Raw genomic sequence first — 16,574 nt, 5'->3', positions numbered from 1 at the left:
CAACAAAAACTTACAGCATCTGCTATTCCCAGGTGCTAACAGATAGTTTTTTTTAATTAATCACTGCATTTCACATCCTAGCATGTCATCTTGACAGTAAATTAAAGTGATGCAAGAGAAGCTTACAGCATCTCGTAGTCCAATGTGCTAACATATAGTTTTTTGATGAATCACTGCACTTCACATTCAGGCATGTGAGTTGGAGAGTAAATGAAAGTGATGCAAAAAAAACTTACAGCATCTGCTATTCCCAGGTGCTAACAGATAGTTTGAGTTAATTATTCACTGCACTTCAAATTTGAACATGATAGCTTGAACATAAATTAAAGGGATGCAATACAATCTTACAGCACCTGCTATTCCCTGGTACTAAAATATTTCTATTTAATCTGTACACTTCACATACAAGCTTGTCAGTTGCAGATTAAAGTAAAGTGATGCAACAAAAACTTACAGCATTTGCTATTCCCAGGTGCTAACAGATAGTTTTTTTTAATTAATCACTGCAATTCACATCCTAGCATGTCATCTTGAAAGTAAATTAAAGTGATGCAAGAGAAGCTTACAGCATCTCGTAGTCCAAGATGCTAACAGATAGATTTTTGAGGAATCACTGCACTTCACATTCAGGCATGTGAGTAGGAGAGTAAATGAAAGTGATGCAAAAAAAACTTACAGCATCTGCTATTCCCAGGTGCTAACAGATAGTTTTTTATATTAATCACTGCACTTCACATTTGAGCATGTCAGCTTGAAAGTAAATTAAAGTGATGCAAGAAAAGCTTACAGCACCTGGTATTCCTAGGTAGGGTCCCACCTCAGTACTATTCAGGCCCAAACTTGCTTAGCTTCCAAGGTCAGATGAGATTGGGCGTTCTCAAGCTGGTGTGGCCGTAAGCCTTAAACACTTACTCAAATTGCCTAATCATAGCAAATATGATCAAAGACCAATCTGACAATTTTTTTTATTAATCCCTGCACTTGACATTCTAGAATGTTATCTTGAATGTAATTAAATGATGCAATAAAAGCTTACAATACGGAGCTGGTATACTGAGGCACTAATTATTCACTGCACTTCAAATTTGAACATGATAGATTGAACATAAATTAAAGGGATGCAAACAATCTTACAGCACCTGCTATTCCCTGGTACTAAAATATTTCTATTTAATCTGTACACTTCACATACAAGCTTGTCAGTTGTAGATTAAAGTAAAGTGATGCAACAAAAACTTACAGCATCTGCTATTCCCAGGTGCTAACAGATAGTTTTTTTTAATTAATCACTGCATTTCACATCCTAGCATGTCATCTTGACAGTAAATTAAAGTGATGCAAGAGAAGCTTACAGCATCTCGTAGTCCAATGTGCTAACATATAGTTTTTTGATGAATCACTGCACTTCACATTCAGGCACGTGAGTTGGAGAGTAAATGAAAGTGATGCAAAAAAAAATTACAGCATCTGCTATTCCCAGGTGCTAACAGATAGTTTGAGTTAATTATTCACTGCACTTCAAATTTGAACATGATAGCTTGAACATAAATTAAAGGGATGCAATACAATCTTACAGCACCTGCTATTCCCTGGTACTAAAATATTTCTATTTAATCTGTACACTTCACATACAAGCTTGTCAGTTGCAGATTAAAGTAAAGTGATGCAACAAAAACTTACAGCATTTGCTATTCCCAGGTGCTAACAGATAGTTTTTTTAATTAATCACTGCAATTCACATCCTAGCATGTCATCTTGAAAGTAAATTAAAGTGATGCAAGAGAAGCTTACAGCATCTCGTAGTCCAAGGTGCTAACAGATAGATTTTTGAGGAATCACTGCACTTCACATTCAGGCATGTGAGTTGGAGAGTAAATGAAAGTGATGCAAAAAAAACTTACAGCATCTGCTATTCCCAGGTGCTAACAGATAGTTTTTTTTATTAATCACTGCACTTCACATTTGAGCATGTCAGCTTGAAAGTAAATTAAAGTGATGCAAGAAAAGCTTACAGCACCTGGTATTCCTAGGTAGGGTCCCACCTCAGTACTATTCAGGCCCAAACTTGCTTAGCTTCCAAGGTCAGATGAGATTGGGCGTTCTCAAGCTGGTGTGGCCGTAAGCCTTAAACACTTACTCAAATTGCCTAATCATAGCAAATATGATCAAAGACCAATCTGACAATTTTTTTTATTAATCCCTGCACTTGACATTCTAGAATGTTATCTTGAATGTAATTAAATGATGCAATAAAAGCTTACAATACGGAGCTGGTATACTGAGGCACTAATTATTCACTGCACTTCAAATTTGAACATGATAGATTGAACATAAATTAAAGGGATGCAAACAATCTTACAGCACCTGCTATTCCCTGGTACTAAAATATTTCTATTTAATCTGTACACTTCACATACAAGCTTGTCAGTTGCAGATTAAAGTAAAGTGATGCAACAAAAACTTACAGCATCTGCTATTCCCAGGTGCTAACAGATAGTTTTTTTTAATTAATCACTGCATTTCACATCCTAGCATGTCATCTTGACAGTAAATTAAAGTGATGCAAGAGAAGCTTACAGCATCTCGTAGTCCAATGTGCTAACATATAGTTTTTTGATGAATCACTGCACTTCACATTCAGGCATGTGAGTTGGAGAGTAAATGAAAGTGATGCAAAAAAAACTTACAGCATCTGCTATTCCCAGGTGCTAACAGATAGTTTGAGTTAATTATTCACTGCACTTCAAATTTGAACATGATAGCTTGAACATAAATTAAAGGGATGCAATACAATCTTACAGCACCTGCTATTCCCTGGTACTAAAATATTTCTATTTAATCTGTACACTTCACATACAAGCTTGTCAGTTGCAGATTAAAGTAAAGTGATGCAACAAAAACTTACAGCATTTGCTATTCCCAGGTGCTAACAGATAGTTTTTTTTAATTAATCACTGCAATTCACATCCTAGCATGTCATCTTGAAAGTAAATTAAAGTGATGCAAGAGAAGCTTACAGCATCTCGTAGTCCAAGATGCTAACAGATAGATTTTTGAGGAATCACTGCACTTCACATTCAGGCATGTGAGTAGGAGAGTAAATGAAAGTGATGCAAAAAAAACTTACAGCATCTGCTATTCCCAGGTGCTAACAGATAGTTTTTTATATTAATCACTGCACTTCACATTTGAGCATGTCAGCTTGAAAGTAAATTAAAGTGATGCAAGAAAAGCTTACAGCACCTGGTATTCCTAGGTAGGGTCCCACCTCAGTACTATTCAGGCCCAAACTTGCTTAGCTTCCAAGGTCAGATGAGATTGGGCGTTCTCAAGCTGGTGTGGCCGTAAGCCTTAAACACTTACTCAAATTGCCTAATCATAGCAAATATGATCAAAGACCAATCTGACAATTTTTTTTATTAATCCCTGCACTTGACATTCTAGAATGTTATCTTGAATGTAATTAAATGATGCAATAAAAGCTTACAATACGGAGCTGGTATACTGAGGCACTAATTATTCACTGCACTTCAAATTTGAACATGATAGATTGAACATAAATTAAAGGGATGCAAACAATCTTACAGCACCTGCTATTCCCTGGTACTAAAATATTTCTATTTAATCTGTACACTTCACATACAAGCTTGTCAGTTGTAGATTAAAGTAAAGTGATGCAACAAAAACTTACAGCATCTGCTATTCCCAGGTGCTAACAGATAGTTTTTTTTAATTAATCACTGCATTTCACATCCTAGCATGTCATCTTGACAGTAAATTAAAGTGATGCAAGAGAAGCTTACAGCATCTCGTAGTCCAATGTGCTAACATATAGTTTTTTGATGAATCACTGCACTTCACATTCAGGCATGTGAGTTGGAGAGTAAATGAAAGTGATGCAAAAAAAACTTACAGCATCTGCTATTCCCAGGTGCTAACAGATAGTTTGAGTTAATTATTCACTGCACTTCAAATTTAGACATGATAGCTTGAACATAAATTAAAGGGATGCAATACAATCTTACAGCACCTGCTATTCCCTGGTACTAAAATATTTCTATTTAATCTGTACACTTCACATACAAGCTTGTCAGTTGCAGATTAAAGTAAAGTGATGCAACAAAAACTTACAGCATTTGCTATTCCCAGGTGCTAACAGATAGTTTTTTTAATTAATCACTGCACTTCACATCCTAGCATGTCATCTTGAAAGTAAATTAAAGTGATGCAAGAGAAGCTTACAGCATCTCGTAGTCCAAGGTGCTAACAGATAGATTTTTGAGGAATCACTGCACTTCACATTCAGGCATGTGAGTTGGAGAGTAAATGAAAGTGATGCAAAAAAAACTTACAGCATCTGCTATTCCCAGGTGCTAACAGATAGTTTTTTTTATTAATCACTGCACTTCACATTTGAGCATGTCAGCTTGAAAGTAAATTAAAGTGATGCAAGAAAAGCTTACAGCACCTGGTATTCCTAGGTAGGGTCCCACCTCAGTACTATTCAGGCCCAAACTTGCTTAGCTTCCAAGGTCAGATGAGATTGGGCGTTCTCAAGCTGGTGTGGCCGTAAGCCTTAAACACTTACTCAAATTGCCTAATCATAGCAAATATGATCAAAGACCAATCTGACAATTTTTTTTATTAATCCCTGCACTTGACATTCTAGAATGTTATCTTGAATGTAATTAAATGATGCAATAAAAGCTTACAATACGGAGCTGGTATACTGAGGCACAAATTATTCACTGCACTTCAAATTTGAACATGATAGATTGAACATAAATTAAAGGGATGCAAACAATCTTACAGCACCTGCTATTCCCTGGTACTAAAATATTTCTATTTAATCTGTACACTTCACATACAAGCTTGTCAGTTGTAGATTAAAGTAAAGTGATGCAACAAAAACTTACAGCATCTGCTATTCCCAGGTGCTAACAGATAGTTTTTTTTAATTAATCACTGCATTTCACATCCTAGCATGTCATCTTGACAGTAAATTAAAGTGATGCAAGAGAAGCTTACAGCATCTCGTAGTCCAATGTGCTAACATATAGTTTTTTGATGAATCACTGCACTTCACATTCAGGCATGTGAGTTGGAGAGTAAATGAAAGTGATGCAAAAAAAACTTACAGCATCTGCTATTCCCAGGTGCTAACAGATAGTTTGAGTTAATTATTCACTGCACTTCAAATTTGAACATGATAGCTTGAACATAAATTAAAGGGATGCAATACAATCTTACAGCACCTGCTATTCCCTGGTACTAAAATATTTCTATTTAATCTGTACACTTCACATACAAGCTTGTCAGTTGCAGATTAAAGTAAAGTGATGCAACAAAAACTTACAGCATTTGCTATTCCCAGGTGCTAACAGATAGTTTTTTTAATTAATCACTGCACTTCACATCCTAGCATGTCATCTTGAAAGTAAATTAAAGTGATGCAAGAGAAGCTTACAGCATCTCGTAGTCCAAGGTGCTAACAGATAGATTTTTGAGGAATCACTGCACTTCACATTCAGGCATGTGAGTTGGAGAGTAAATGAAAGTGATGCAAAAAAAACTTACAGCATCTGCTATTCCCAGGTGCTAACAGATAGTTTTTTTTATTAATCACTGCACTTCACATTTGAGCATGTCAGCTTGAAAGTAAATTAAAGTGATGCAAGAAAAGCTTACAGCACCTGGTATTCCTAGGTAGGGTCCCACCTCAGTACTATTCAGGCCCAAACTTGCTTAGCTTCCAAGGTCAGATGAGATTGAGCGTTCTCAAGCTGGTGTGGCCGTAAGCCTTAAACACTTACTCAAATTGCCTAATCATAGCAAATATGATCAAAGACCAATCTGACAATTTTTTTTATTAATCCCTGCACTTGACATTCTAGAATGTTATCTTGAATGTAATTAAATGATGCAATAAAAGCTTACAATACGGAGCTGGTATACTGAGGCACTAATTATTCACTGCACTTCGAATTTGAACATGATAGATTGAACATAAATTAAAGGGATGCAAACAATCTTACAGCACCTGCTATTCCCTGGTACTAAAATATTTCTATTTAATCTGTACACTTCACATACAAGCTTGTCAGTTGCAGATTAAAGTAAAGTGATGCAACAAAAACTTACAGCATCTGCTATTCCCAGGTGCTAACAGATAGTTTTTTTTAATTAATCACTGCATTTCACATCCTAGCATGTCATCTTGACAGTAAATTAAAGTGATGCAAGAGAAGCTTACAGCATCTCGTAGTCCAATGTGCTAACATATAGTTTTTTGATGAATCACTGCACTTCACATTCAGGCATGTGAGTTGGAGAGTAAATGAAAGTGATGCAAAAAAAACTTACAGCATCTGCTATTCCCAGGTGCTAACAGATAGTTTGAGTTAATTATTCACTGCACTTCAAATTTGAACATGATAGCTTGAACATAAATTAAAGGGATGCAATACAATCTTACAGCACCTGCTATTCCCTGGTACTAAAATATTTCTATTTAATCTGTACACTTCACATACAAGCTTGTCAGTTGCAGATTAAAGTAAAGTGATGCAACAAAAACTTACAGCATTTGCTATTCCCAGGTGCTAACAGATAGTTTTTTTAATTAATCACTGCACTTCACATCCTAGCATGTCATCTTGAAAGTAAATTAAAGTGATGCAAGAGAAGCTTACAGCATCTCGTAGTCCAAGGTGCTAACAGATAGATTTTTGAGGAATCACTGCACTTCACATTCAGGCATGTGAGTTGGAGAGTAAATGAAAGTGATGCAAAAAAAACTTACAGCATCTGCTATTCCCAGGTGCTAACAGATAGTTTTTTTTATTAATCACTGCACTTCACATTTGAGCATGTCAGCTTGAAAGTAAATTAAAGTGATGCAAGAAAAGCTTACAGCACCTGGTATTCCTAGGTAGGGTCCCACCTCAGTACTATTCAGGCCCAAACTTGCTTAGCTTCCAAGGTCAGATGAGATTGGGCGTTCTCAAGCTGGTGTGGCCGTAAGCCTTAAACACTTACTCAAATTGCCTAATCATAGCAAATATGATCAAAGACCAATCTGACAATTTTTTTTATTAATCCCTGCACTTGACATTCTAGAATGTTATCTTGAATGTAATGAAATGATCCAATAAAAGCTTACAATACGGAGCTGGTATACTGAGGCACTAATTATTCACTGCACTTCAAATTTGAACATGATAGATTGAACATAAATTAAAGGGATGCAAACAATCTTACAGCACCTGCTATTCCCTGGTACTAAAATATTTCTATTTAATCTGTACACTTCACATACAAGCTTGTCAGTTGTAGATTAAAGTAAAGTGATGCAACAAAAACTTACAGCATCTGCTATTCCCAGGTGCTAACAGATAGTTTTTTTTAATTAATCACTGCATTTCACATCCTAGCATGTCATCTTGACAGTAAATTAAAGTGATGCAAGAGAAGCTTACAGCATCTCGTAGTCCAATGTGCTAACATATAGTTTTTTGATGAATCACTGCACTTCACATTCAGGCATGTGAGTTGGAGAGTAAATGAAAGTGATGCAAAAAAAACTTACAGCATCTGCTATTCCCAGGTGCTAACAGATAGTTTGAGTTAATTATTCACTGCACTTCAAATTTGAACATGATAGCTTGAACATAAATTAAAGGGATGCAATACAATCTTACAGCACCTGCTATTCCCTGGTACTAAAATATTTCTATTTAATCTGTACACTTCACATACAAGCTTGTCAGTTGCAGATTAAAGTAAAGTGATGCAACAAAAACTTACAGCATTTGCTATTCCCAGGTGCTAACAGATAGTTTTTTTAATTAATCACTGCAATTCACATCCTAGCATGTCATCTTGAAAGTAAATTAAAGTGATGCAAGAGAAGCTTACAGCATCTCGTAGTCCAAGGTGCTAACAGATAGATTTTTGAGGAATCACTGCACTTCACATTCAGGCATGTGAGTTGGAGAGTAAATGAAAGTGATGCAAAAAAAACTTACAGCATCTGCTATTCCCAGGTGCTCACAGATAGTTTTTTTTATTAATCACTGCACTTCACATTTGAGCATGTCAGCTTGAAAGTAAATTAAAGTGATGCAAGAAAAGCTTACAGCACCTGGTATTCCTAGGTAGGGTCCCACCTCAGTACTATTCAGGCCCAAACTTGCTTAGCTTCCAAGGTCAGATGAGATTGGGCGTTCTCAAGCTGGTGTGGCCGTAAGCCTGAAACACTTACTCAAATTGCCTAATCATAGCAAATATGATCAAAGACCAATCTGACAATTTTTTTTATTAATCCCTGCACTTGACATTCTAGAATGTTATCTTGAATGTAATTAAATGATGCAATAAAAGCTTACAATACGGAGCTGGTATAATGAGGCACTAATTATTCACTGCACTTCAAATTTGAACATGATAGATTGAACATAAATTAAAGGGATGCAAACAATCTTACAGCACCTGCTATTCCCTGGTACTAAAATATTTCTATTTAATCTGTACACTTCACATACAAGCTTGTCAGTTGCAGATTAAAGTAAAGTGATGCAACAAAAACTTACAGCATCTGCTATTCCCAGGTGCTAACAGATAGTTTTTTTTAATTAATCACTGCATTTCACATCCTAGCATGTCATCTTGACAGTAAATTAAAGTGATGCAAGAGAAGCTTACAGCATCTCGTAGTCCAATGTGCTAACATATAGTTTTTTGATGAATCACTGCACTTCACATTCAGGCATGTGAGTTGGAGAGTAAATGAAAGTGATGCAAAAAAAACTTACAGCATCTGCTATTCCCAGGTGCTAACAGATAGTTTGAGTTAATTATTCACTGCACTTCAAATTTGAACATGATAGCTTGAACATAAATTAAAGGGATGCAATACAATCTTACAGCACCTGCTATTCCCTGGTACTAAAATATTTCTATTTAATCTGTACACTTCACATACAAGCTTGTCAGTTGCAGATTAAAGTAAAGTGATGCAACAAAAACTTACAGCATTTGCTATTCCCAGGTGCTAACAGATAGTTTTTTTAATTAATCACTGCAATTCACATCCTAGCATGTCATCTTGAAAGTAAATTAAAGTGATGCAAGAGAAGCTTACAGCATCTCGTAGTCCAAGGTGCTAACAGATAGATTTTTGAGGAATCACTGCACTTCACATTCAGGCATGTGAGTTGGAGAGTAAATGAAAGTGATGCAAAAAAAACTTACAGCATCTGCTATTCCCAGGTGCTCACAGATAGTTTTTTTTATTAATCACTGCACTTCACATTTGAGCATGTCAGCTTGAAAGTAAATTAAAGTGATGCAAGAAAAGCTTACAGCACCTGGTATTCCTAGGTAGGGTCCCACCTCAGTACTATTCAGGCCCAAACTTGCTTAGCTTCCAAGGTCAGATGAGATTGGGCGTTCTCAAGCTGGTGTGGCCGTAAGCCTGAAACACTTACTCAAATTGCCTAATCATAGCAAATATGATCAAAGACCAATCTGACAATTTTTTTTATTAATCCCTGCACTTGACATTCTAGAATGTTATCTTGAATGTAATTAAATGATGCAATAAAAGCTTACAATACGGAGCTGGTATACTGAGGCACTAATTATTCACTGCACTTCAAATTTGAACATGATAGATTGAACATAAATTAAAGGGATGCAAACAATCTTACAGCACCTGCTATTCCCTGGTACTAAAATATTTCTATTTAATCTGTACACTTCACATACAAGCTTGTCAGTTGCAGATTAAAGTAAAGTGATGCAACAAAAACTTACAGCATCTGCTATTCCCAGGTGCTAACAGATAGTTTTTTTTAATTAATCACTGCATTTCACATCCTAGCATGTCATCTTGACAGTAAATTAAAGTGATGCAAGAGAAGCTTACAGCATCTCGTAGTCCAATGTGCTAACATATAGTTTTTTGATGAATCACTGCACTTCACATTCAGGCATGTGAGTTGGAGAGTAAATGAAAGTGATGCAAAAAAAACTTACAGCATCTGCTATTCCCAGGTGCTAACAGATAGTTTGAGTTAATTATTCACTGCACTTCAAATTTGAACATGATAGCTTGAACATAAATTAAAGGGATGCAATACAATCTTACAGCACCTGCTATTCCCTGGTACTAAAATATTTCTATTTAATCTGTACACTTCACATACAAGCTTGTCAGTTGCAGATTAAAGTAAAGTGATGCAACAAAAACTTACAGCATTTGCTATTCCAAGGTGCTAACAGATAGTTTTTTTAATTAATCACTGCAATTCACATCCTAGCATGTCATCTTGAAAGTAAATTAAAGTGATGCAAGAGAAGCTTACAGCATCTCGTAGTCCAAGGTGCTAACAGATAGATTTTTGAGGAATCACTGCACTTCACATTCAGGCATGTGAGTTGGAGAGTAAATGAAAGTGATGCAAAAAAAACTTACAGCATCTGCTATTCCCAGGTGCTCACAGATAGTTTTTTTTATTAATCACTGCACTTCACATTTGAGCATGTCAGCTTGAAAGTAAATTAAAGTGATGCAAGAAAAGCTTACAGCACCTGGTATTCCTAGGTAGGGTCCCACCTCAGTACTATTCAGGCCCAAACTTGCTTAGCTTCCAAGGTCAGATGAGATTGGGCGTTCTCAAGCTGGTGTGGCCGTAAGCCTGAAACACTTACTCAAATTGCCTAATCATAGCAAATATGATCAAAGACCAATCTGACAATTTTTTTTATTAATCCCTGCACTTGACATTCTAGAATGTTATCTTGAATGTAATTAAATGATGCAATAAAAGCTTACAATACGGAGCTGGTATACTGAGGCACTAATTATTCACTGCACTTCAAATTTGAACATGATAGATTGAACATAAATTAAAGGGATGCAAACAATCTTACAGCACCTGCTATTCCCTGGTACTAAAATATTTCTATTTAATCTGTACACTTCACATACAAGCTTGTCAGTTGCAGATTAAAGTAAAGTGATGCAACAAAAACTTACAGCATCTGCTATTCCCAGGTGCTAACAGATAGTTTTTTTTAATGAATCACTGCATTTCACATCCTAGCATGTCATCTTGACAGTAAATTAAAGTGATGCAAGAGAAGCTTACAGCATCTCGTAGTCCAATGTGCTAACATATAGTTTTTTGATGAATCACTGCACTTCACATTCAGGCATGTGAGTTGGAGAGTAAATGAAAGTGATGCAAAAAAAACTTACAGCATCTGCTATTCCCAGGTGCTAACAGATAGTTTGAGTTAATTATTCACTGCACTTCAAATTTGAACATGATAGCTTGAACATAAATTAAAGGGATGCAATACAATCTTACAGCACCTGCTATTCCCTGGTACTAAAATATTTCTATTTAATCTGTACACTTCACATACAAGCTTGTCAGTTGCAGATTAAAGTAAAGTGATGCAACAAAAACTTACAGCATTTGCTATTCCCAGGTGCTAACAGATAGTTTTTTTAATTAATCACTGCAATTCACATCCTAGCATGTCATCTTGAAAGTAAATTAAAGTGATGCAAGAGAAGCTTACAGCATCTCGTAGTCCAAGGTGCTAACAGATAGATTTTTGAGGAATCACTGCACTTCACATTCAGGCATGTGAGTTGGAGAGTAAATGAAAGTGATGCAAAAAAAACTTACAGCATCTGCTATTCCCAGGTGCTAACAGATAGTTTTTTTTATTAATCACTGCACTTCACATTTGAGCATGTCAGCTTGAAAGTAAATTAAAGTGATGCAAGAAAAGCTTACAGCACCTGGTATTCCTAGGTAGGGTCCCACCTCAGTACTATTCAGGCCCAAACTTGCTTAGCTTCCAAGGTCAGATGAGATTGGGCGTTCTCAAGCTGGTGTGGCCGTAAGCCTTAAACACTTACTCAAATTGCCTAATCATCGCAAATATGATCAAAGACCAATCTGACAATTTTTTTTATTAATCCCTGCACTTGACATTCTAGAATGTTATCTTGAATGTAATTAAATGATGCAATAAAAGCTTACAATACGGAGCTGGTATACTGAGGCACAAATTATTCACTGCACTTCAAATTTGAACATGATAGATTGAACATAAATTAAAGGGATGCAAACAATCTTACAGCACCTGCTATTCCCTGGTACTAAAATATTTCTATTTAATCTGTACACTTCACATACAAGCTTGTCAGTTGTAGATTAAAGTAAAGTGATGCAACAAAAACTTACAGCATCTGCTATTCCCAGGTGCTAACAGATAGTTTTTTTTAATTAATCACTGCATTTCACATCCTAGCATGTCATCTTGACAGTAAATTAAAGTGATGCAAGAGAAGCTTACAGCATCTCGTAGTCCAATGTGCTAACATATAGTTTTTTGATGAATCACTGCACTTCACATTCAGGCATGTGAGTTGGAGAGTAAATGAAAGTGATGCAAAAAAAACTTACAGCATCTGCTATTCCCAGGTGCTAACAGATAGTTTGAGTTAATTATTCACTGCACTTCAAATTTGAACATGATAGCTTGAACATAAATTAAAGGGATGCAATACAATCTTACAGCACCTGCTATTCCCTGGTACTAAAATATTTCTATTTAATCTGTACACTTCACATACAAGCTTGTCAGTTGCAGATTAAAGTAAAGTGATGCAACAAAAACTTACAGCATTTGCTATTCCCAGGTGCTAACAGATAGTTTTTTTAATTAATCACTGCACTTCACATCCTAGCATGTCATCTTGAAAGTAAATTAAAGTGATGCAAGAGAAGCTTACAGCATCTCGTAGTCCAAGGTGCTAACAGATAGATTTTTGAGGAATCACTGCACTTCACATTCAGGCATGTGAGTTGGAGAGTAAATGAAAGTGATGCAAAAAAAACTTACAGCATCTGCTATTCCCAGGTGCTAACAGATAGTTTTTTTTATTAATCACTGCACTTCACATTTGAGCATGTCAGCTTGAAAGTAAATTAAAGTGATGCAAGAAAAGCTTACAGCACCTGGTATTCCTAGGTAGGGTCCCACCTCAGTACTATTCAGGCCCAAACTTGCTTAGCTTCCAAGGTCAGATGAGATTGGGCGTTCTCAAGCTGGTGTGGCCGTAAGCCTTAAACACTTACTCAAATTGCCTAATCATAGCAAATATGATCAAAGACCAATCTGACAATTTTTTTTATTAATCCCTGCACTTGACATTCTAGAATGTTATCTTGAATGTAATTAAATGATCCAATAAAAGCTTACAATACGGAGCTGGTATACTGAGGCACTAATTATTCACTGCACTTCAAATTTGAACATGATAGATTGAACATAAATTAAAGGGATGCAAACAATCTTACAGCACCTGCTATTCCCTGGTACTAAAATATTTCTATTTAATCTGTACACTTCACATACAAGCTTGTCAGTTGTAGATTAAAGTAAAGTGATGCAACAAAAACTTACAGCATCTGCTATTCCCAGATGCTAACAGATAGTTTTTTTTAATTAATCACTGCATTTCACATCCTAGCATGTCATCTTGACAGTAAATTAAAGTGATGCAAGAGAAGCTTACAGCATCTCGTAGTCCAATGTGCTAACATATAGTTTTTTTGATGAATCACTGCACTTCACATTCAGGCATGTGAGTTGGAGAGTAAATGAAAGTGATGCAAAAAAAACTTACAGCATCTGCTATTCCCAGGTGCTAACAGATAGTTTGAGTTAATTATTCACTGCACTTCAAATTTGAACATGATAGCTTGAACATAAATTAAAGGGATGCAATACAATCTTACAGCACCTGCTATTCCCTGGTACTAAAATATTTCTATTTAATCTGTACACTTCACATACAAGCTTGTCAGTTGCAGATTAAAGTAAAGTGATGCAACAAAAACTTACAGCATTTGCTATTCCCAGGTGCTAACAGATAGTTTTTTTAATTAATCACTGCACTTCACATCCTAGCATGTCATCTTGAAAGTAAATTAAAGTGATGCAAGAGAAGCTTACAGCATCTCGTAGTCCAAGGTGCTAACAGATAGATTTTTGAGGAATCACTGCACTTCACATTCAGGCATGTGAGTTGGAGAGTAAATGAAAGTGATGCAAAAAAAACTTACAGCATCTGCTATTCCCAGGTGCTAACAGATAGTTTTTTTTATTAATCACTGCACTTCACATTTGAGCATGTCAGCTTGAAAGTAAATTAAAGTGATGCAAGAAAAGCTTACAGCACCTGGTATTCCTAGGTAGGGTCCCACCTCAGTACTATTCAGGCCCAAACTTGCTTAGCTTCCAAGGTCAGATGAGATTGGGCGTTCTCAAGCTGGTGTGGCCGTAAGCCTTAAACACTTACTCAAATTGCCTAATCATAGCAAATATGATCAAAGACCAATCTGACAATTTTTTTTATTAATCCCTGCACTTGACATTCTAGAATGTTATCTTGAATGTAATTAAATGATGCAATAAAAGCTTACAATACGGAGCTGGTATACTGAGGCACTAATTATTCACTGCACTTCAAATTTGAACATGATAGATTGAACATAAATTAAAGGGATGCAAACAATCTTACAGCACCTGCTATTCCCTGGTACTAAAATATTTCTATTTAATCTGTACACTTCACATACAAGCTTGTCAGTTGCAGATTAAAGTAAAGTGATGCAACAAAAACTTACAGCATCTGCTATTCCCAGGTGCTAACAGATAGTTTTTTTTAATTAATCACTGCATTTCACATCCTAGCATGTCATCTTGACAGTAAATTAAAGTGATGCAAGAGAAGCTTACAGCATCTCGTAGTCCAATGTGCTAACATATAGTTTTTTGATGAATCACTGCACTTCACATTCAGGCATGTGAGTTGGAGAGTAAATGAAAGTGATGCAAAAAAAACTTACAGCATCTGCTATTCCCAGGTGCTAACAGATAGTTTGAGTTAATTATTCACTGCACTTCAAATTTGAACATGATAGCTTGAACATAAATTAAAGGGATGCAATACAATCTTACAGCACCTGCTATTCCCTGGTACTAAAATATTTCTATTTAATCTGTACACTTCACATACAAGCTTGTCAGTTGCAGATTAAAGTAAAGTGATGCAACAAAAACTTACAGCATTTGCTATTCCCAGGTGCTAACAGATAGTTTTTTTAATTAATCACTGCACTTCACATCCTAGCATGTCATCTTGAAAGTAAATTAAAGTGATGCAAGAGAAGCTTACAGCATCTCGTAGTCCAAGGTGCTAACAGATAGATTTTTGAGGAATCACTGCACTTCACATTCAGGCATGTGAGTTGGAGAGTAAATGAAAGTGATGCAAAAAAAACTTACAGCATCTGCTATTCCCAGGTGCTAACAGATAGTTTTTTTTATTAATCACTGCACTTCACATTTGAGCATGTCAGCTTGAAAGTAAATTAAAGTGATGCAAGAAAAGCTTACAGCACCTGGTATTCCTAGGTAGGGTCCCACCTCAGTACTATTCAGGCCCAAACTTGCTTAGCTTCCAAGGTCAGATGAGATTGGGCGTTCTCAAGCTGGTGTGGCCGTAAGCCTTAAACACTTACTCAAATTGCCTAATCATAGCAAATATGATCAAAGACCAATCTGACAATTTTTTTTATTAATCCCTGCACTTGACATTCTAGAATGTTATCTTGAATGTAATTAAATGATGCAATAAAAGCTTACAATACGGAGCTGGTATACTGAGGCACTAATTATTCACTGCACTTCAAATTTGAACATGATAGATTGAACATAAATTAAAGGGATGCAAACAATCTTACAGCACCTGCTATTCCCTGGTACTAAAATATTTCTATTTAATCTGTACACTTCACATACAAGCTTGTCAGTTGCAGATTAAAGTAAAGTGATGCAACAAAAACTTACAGCATCTGCTATTCCCAGGTGCTAACAGATAGTTTTTTTTAATTAATCACTGCATTTCACATCCTAGCATGTCATCTTGACAGTAAATTAAAGTGATGCAAGAGAAGCTTACAGCATCTCGTAGTCCAATGTGCTAACATATAGTTTTTTGATGAATCACTGCACTTCACATTCAGGCATGTGAGTTGGAGAGTAAATGAAAGTGATGCAAAAAAAACTTACAGCATCTGCTATTCCCAGGTGCTAACAGATAGTTTGAGTTAATTATTCACTGCACTTCAAATTTGAACATGATAGCTTGAACATAAATTAAAGGGATGCAATACAATCTTACAGCACCTGCTATTCCCTGGTACTAAAATATTTCTATTTAATCTGTACACTTCACATACAAGCTTGTCAGTTGCAGATTAAAGTAAAGTGATGCAACAAAAACTTACAGCATTTGCTATTCCCAGGTGCTAACAGATAGTTTTTTTAATTAATCACTGCACTTCACATCCTAGCATGTCATCTTGAAAGTAAATTAAAGTGATGCAAGAGAAGCTTACAGCATCTCGTAGTCCAAGGTGCTAACAGATAGATTTTTGAGGAATCACTGCACTTCACATTCAGGCATGTGAGTTGGAGAG

The 16,574-nt window shown here is 36.0% G+C and overlaps 13 pseudogenes; all 13 read right to left on the bottom strand.

Moving 5' to 3' along the window:
• Window positions 1–780: 780 nt before the first annotated feature.
• LOC145646762 (5S ribosomal RNA) lies at window positions 781–899 on the bottom strand (annotated as a pseudogene).
• A 1,106-nt stretch (window positions 900–2,005) lies between these two features.
• LOC145646761 (5S ribosomal RNA) lies at window positions 2,006–2,124 on the bottom strand (annotated as a pseudogene).
• A 1,107-nt stretch (window positions 2,125–3,231) lies between these two features.
• LOC145646760 (5S ribosomal RNA) lies at window positions 3,232–3,350 on the bottom strand (annotated as a pseudogene).
• A 1,106-nt stretch (window positions 3,351–4,456) lies between these two features.
• Window positions 4,457–4,575, bottom strand: LOC145646759 (5S ribosomal RNA; annotated as a pseudogene).
• Window positions 4,576–5,681: 1,106 nt separating this feature from the next.
• LOC145647922 (5S ribosomal RNA) lies at window positions 5,682–5,800 on the bottom strand (annotated as a pseudogene).
• A 1,106-nt stretch (window positions 5,801–6,906) lies between these two features.
• On the bottom strand, window positions 6,907–7,025 carry LOC145646758 (5S ribosomal RNA; annotated as a pseudogene).
• A 1,106-nt stretch (window positions 7,026–8,131) lies between these two features.
• On the bottom strand, window positions 8,132–8,250 carry LOC145646757 (5S ribosomal RNA; annotated as a pseudogene).
• A 1,106-nt stretch (window positions 8,251–9,356) lies between these two features.
• On the bottom strand, window positions 9,357–9,475 carry LOC145646756 (5S ribosomal RNA; annotated as a pseudogene).
• A 1,106-nt stretch (window positions 9,476–10,581) lies between these two features.
• LOC145646754 (5S ribosomal RNA) lies at window positions 10,582–10,700 on the bottom strand (annotated as a pseudogene).
• A 1,106-nt stretch (window positions 10,701–11,806) lies between these two features.
• On the bottom strand, window positions 11,807–11,925 carry LOC145646753 (5S ribosomal RNA; annotated as a pseudogene).
• Window positions 11,926–13,031: 1,106 nt separating this feature from the next.
• LOC145646752 (5S ribosomal RNA) lies at window positions 13,032–13,150 on the bottom strand (annotated as a pseudogene).
• Window positions 13,151–14,257: 1,107 nt separating this feature from the next.
• On the bottom strand, window positions 14,258–14,376 carry LOC145646751 (5S ribosomal RNA; annotated as a pseudogene).
• A 1,106-nt stretch (window positions 14,377–15,482) lies between these two features.
• LOC145646750 (5S ribosomal RNA) lies at window positions 15,483–15,601 on the bottom strand (annotated as a pseudogene).
• Between the last annotated feature and the right edge of the window lie 973 nt (window positions 15,602–16,574).

This window comes from Electrophorus electricus, chromosome 13, assembly GCF_041902795.1.
Source record: "Electrophorus electricus isolate QZ-2024a chromosome 13, ASM4190279v1, whole genome shotgun sequence".
Taxonomy (NCBI): domain Eukaryota; kingdom Metazoa; phylum Chordata; class Actinopteri; order Gymnotiformes; family Gymnotidae; genus Electrophorus; species Electrophorus electricus.
This window is presented reverse-complemented; position numbering and strand designations above follow the sequence as displayed.